The sequence below is a fragment of the Octodon degus genome, unplaced genomic scaffold (assembly GCF_000260255.1).
Source record: "Octodon degus isolate 3935 unplaced genomic scaffold, OctDeg1.0 scaffold00016, whole genome shotgun sequence".
Taxonomy (NCBI): domain Eukaryota; kingdom Metazoa; phylum Chordata; class Mammalia; order Rodentia; family Octodontidae; genus Octodon; species Octodon degus.
The window spans coordinates 25,145,943-25,150,839 of NW_004524592.1; the positions used below are offsets into that span (position 1 = coordinate 25,145,943).

Below are 4,897 nucleotides of genomic sequence, written 5' to 3' on the forward strand. Positions count from 1 at the left end.
AACTCCACTAAGAAACTACTAGAGTTGATAGACAAATTCAGTAGCATAGAAGGATATAAAGTCAATACCCAAAAGTCAATAGCATTCCTCTACACAGATAACAAACACACTGAGAGGGAAATTAGGGAGACAATTCCTTTTACAATAGCACCAAGGAAAATGAAATATCTGGGAATTCATCTAACTAAAGAAATCAGAGATCTTTTCATGGAAAATTACAGTATTTTGAAAAAAGAGATCGCAGAGGATTTCAGAAAATGGAAAGATATTCACTGCTCCTGGATAGGAAGAACCAACATCGTGAAGATGGCCATACTCCCAAAATTGTTGTATAGATTTAACACAATTCCTATGAGACTACCACCAACATAACTCACAGACCTAGAGAAAATGTTCCTAAAATTTATCTGGATTCAAAAAAGACCTAGAATAGCAAAGGCAATCCTGGCCAACAAAGACAAAGAAGGAGGCATTACAATTCCTGACTTGAAATTATACTACAAAGCTACTGTAAGAAAATCAGCATGGTGTTGGCAACAAAATAGATCTGATCAATGGAATAGACTAGTAGAGGATCAATGGAATAGACTAGTAGATGCAGATGCCTCTAGGAATGCACTCAGCCACCTTATTTTTGACAAAGGGGCCAAATACACTTACTGGAAGAAAGATAGTCTCTTTAACAAATGGTGCTGGAAAAATTGGCTCTCTACATGCCAATGATTAAAACTTGACCCAGGTCTATCACCATGCACTAAACTAAAGTCAAAATGGATTAAAGAACTGAACATTAAAACAGAAACACTAAATCTCCTAGAAGAGAAAGTAGGAGGATCTCTTGAAGACATAGGGGTAGGCAAAGAGTTCATGAACAGAAACTAAATCGCATGGGAAACACTTGAGAGAATTAACAACTGGGACCACCTCTTACTGAGAAGTTTTTTCATGTCAAAAGAAATTATCAACAAAGTGGAAAGACAATCCACAAACTTCGAAAAAATCTTAACTAATAAGCACTCAGACAAAGGTCTGCTCTCTAGAATTTATAAAGAACTAAAGAACATTAGGGCCCCTAAATTTAAAGACCCAATCCAGAAATGGGCATGCAAGATGAACACACACTTCTCAGAAAACGAAATTAAAGAAGTGAATAAATATATGAAAAAATGTTCCACATCACTAGCCATCTGTGAAATGCAAATTAAAACAACACTGAGATATCATCTCACCTCAGAAAGAATGGCTATCATAAAGAAATCAACCAACAACAAATGTTGGAGAGGCTGTGGGGAAAGGGGAACCCTTCTCCACTATTGGTGGGAGTGTAGACTGGTGCAAACATTATGGAAATCAGTGTGGAGACTCCTTAGAAAACTAGGACTAAAAATCCCATTCAAGCCTGCTATCCCCCTACTGGGAATTTTCCCAGAGGAACTGAAAGCATCATATCATATCATAGTGATATATGCGTACCTATGTTTATAGCAGCACAATTTGTGATAGCCAAATCTTGGAAACAACCAAAATGCCTGTCACATGTGGAATGGTTGAAAAAGATGTGGTACTTTTATATAATGGAGTACTACTCAGCTATAAAAAATTATAAACTTGAAGCCTTCATATTTAAGTGGATGCCCCTTGAAGATATACTTATTAGTGAAATAAACCAGACCCACATCTGTAAATATCATATTGTCTCCCTAATACAAGGACTTACAATTCTGTACATGGTTAGGTTTCTAAATTTCTTTGTAAAAATATGTAAATGCTTATTTCTACTTTTATATAATTATTTTTCCTTCATATTCTGTAAGGACTTAAAGTTCAACATATCAATATCTGATGGAAAATACCTGTTCCAGGGTATGCCAAAATGTTTGATATTTTGACAGATAGGGTAAATCGAACTGCATATATTGCAGATTAATAATTAGCTTCTCTTCTGGAGGGTTAACAACCTAAGTTAGCAGATCAAAATTGGAGTAAAGGAAGGGCTGCATGCTTAGCCAACATATTGGCCCTAGCCTTTCAAGGTCAGTGAAGACTCAGGACATAGGAGAAACTGTACTGTAACAACATGTAACTCAGTTGTGCTCCAAATTTTCTGATCAAGAAGATTATGGAGCCACAGAGGAATGTGATTGATGATCTAAAGTGAGCCTGGGGAGAGTCACATGGAGAGAAAAAATCATTTTCTCAAGCTTTCACAGAGAACAAATTGGTCAAGCAATGGCCATGACTCATCCTCATGTCAGACACTGACAAAAGGATGTACAAAAGGCAGTACAGGGCTACAGGATAAATCCTAAAAGTACTTGGCTGACCTTATCAGATACAAAAGTTACAATTCTGGGTATATAGGTCTTGCTATATCTTGGTCTTAACCATCCAGGAGAAAAGTATAAAAATGAGGTATATAAAGTAAATCCATATTAATATGATGAGCTGTAAAAAGCTCAAGTTAGTAACTTCGGAGGATAACCCACGAATATTATAGACTGCTAGACAGTGTTAGATTGTTTAGTTGAATTCAAACACCTATAGTATTTAGATGCCAATAGAATATTCACCTCTCACAGGACAAAAAAAAGGATACAAAGGAAAGATCATTTTGTATTTATATATACAAAATAGTTAGGATAAATTTACAGCTACTTTCACTTAATTCAATGAGAAGAAAGACGTGTACTAACAGTGTTTGGACAGAATATCCTGTCTGCTTCTTGTACTATGGATAACCACTAAGAAGATAACAACGTACAGTGTATTGACTATCAAAACTGTCCTATTAATCAGCTGTGAAAGTGTCTCATTCATATTTATTTCTCAATAAAAAATAAACATATATAAAAATGAAAAATAAATTGTTTAATAATATTTTTAGAATGTTATTTCTCTGGATAGACATGTTTCACACAATCGTTTTTAATTAGGAAGTTACTGGATAGTTCTAATCACAATTTATGATCAACTGATTAATGGATTAACAGTGTATTCAACAATTTAGATGGCATAAAACCAACAAAAAGAATAATGTGGTAATTCTTCACTGTGCAATCCCATCCATTAGTAATACCAAGCCCAAAATCTGACAGTCCACTTGGTTGGATTATGTTCCAATGTGTGCTGCAGAACCAGAAAAAATAGTTATACCATGTCAAGATTTTTGTTTCTTTTTTTCAAAGAGCAGCTCAATGATTTCAGGGATTGATTAATACAATACAGATAATATAGGGGAAGAGTACAGACTAGCACTTTAACACCAGGACAGTACTTACGCTCATGGTAATCACTAAGGTTGTTATTAATTTTTATTATTTGCTTTTCTTAGAACATGAATCAAAGCCATTAACTTGAACTTGAGGTATATACTCAATACATACACAGCCTTAAGCAAAACACTTTTTGTAAGTAACATTACATTTCAAAATATTGGAAACAGTATGTGCTGATTTGTATTTTGACTTAATAGAACAAGAGAACAACATTCAATTTGGGAGGGTTATACTGACAATAAAGCTCTTTAAAGTTCAAAATGTCTTCCACTCCCTTTGCACTTAGCACAGGCTCTAAAATGTCCGGAGAGGATTTATTACCAGAAAAATATCAATCACAGGTTTAATATATACCTTGGAAAGAACTAATAAGAAAGCAAATTGGGAGATGGAACTTCATCCTTATTTCCAATTAAGTGGTCTTAATTTTTTTCTTTAGAAAAAATTTAAGTCAGATTATTAAAATATGTCTAAACCATTGAATTTCGCAGCTTTTAGGTAAAGTCCAGCACTCTGTTTATATAAGTCCATGAGAAGAGGTCAGTAGAGATCATCTAATCTTAAACCGTGACATCATCCACTCAAGCCCTTGGCATAATCTAAAAGCAAAGCAGGAACTGTACTAAGCACTTGACATCATTATATGAGTTCTTCATATAATGAAGTTCTTCAGATAATAATCTTCATAACAGTAAGATCAGAATCTTTTCCATGTTACAGAAGAAACAGGCCTTCGCCCGTCAGAGCACAGCGTGCCTGCCTATGCCACCGGTGATCTTTAATAGAAGTAAGCTTCAAGAATTGGGAGATTGCTGCCACAGTCATGTATTCCTTAACATCTTGTTCATTAGCAAATATCAGCAGTCCCGCTTCTCTTAGGTCCTCGTGAGCCAGCATTTTGTAGAGTTCTTCTCCAGTTACAGAAATCCTCTGTCTGAACTGTCCAGAACAACTATTACAAACTCTGTATGAGCCTAGCAAGTGTTCCAGGATGAGCGAAGCGATTCTTGGCCACCGATATCCCACATCAGGAAGCATGTATTATTAATCACGATCTCTTCTACATTACTTCCTATTGTAGGGGACGTATGGACAACTTCATTCACAGAAAACTGGTGAAGGATGGTAGTTTTCCCCGCATTGTCCAACCCAACAACGATAATTTTGTGTTCCTGGTGATTGAACAGTCTCCATTCCTGGAATTCGCATTCTCGGGCAGCGAGGCCCATCCAGCCACCCGGACTGCCAGGCCTGCGCTGGCTCAGGCTGAGCCGCAGAAAGACGCGCCGGAGCCTCCGCCTTTGCTGCTACCGCTCCCGCGCTGGCCGCCAGCCGCTTCCAGGGAACCGGAGGGAGCTCAAGCCCGGGCCGCCCTGCCTGCCCCGCCGCGCGCCAGGCCCCGCTGCAGCCACCGCGGCACTCGCCTAGCTTGGGGACATCGCCACCGCGTTACTGCAATGGGCTGTGCTGGTCCCCGCCCTCCCCTAGTTCCTCAGTGCGGTGGCCACTTTTTGGAAACTTAATCTGTTCAAAAAAATGGTAATCACAGAAATTATTATTATTATTTTTGGAAGAGATTAAGTTTCCAGAAAGGGTTTTTTTTTTTTTTTTTTTTTTTTTTT

The 4,897-nt window shown here is 37.5% G+C and overlaps 1 pseudogene; it reads right to left on the reverse strand.

Moving 5' to 3' along the window:
* Window positions 1–3,825: 3,825 nt before the first annotated feature.
* LOC101582925 lies at window positions 3,826–4,504 on the reverse strand (annotated as a pseudogene).
* Window positions 4,505–4,897: the final 393 nt, after the last annotated feature.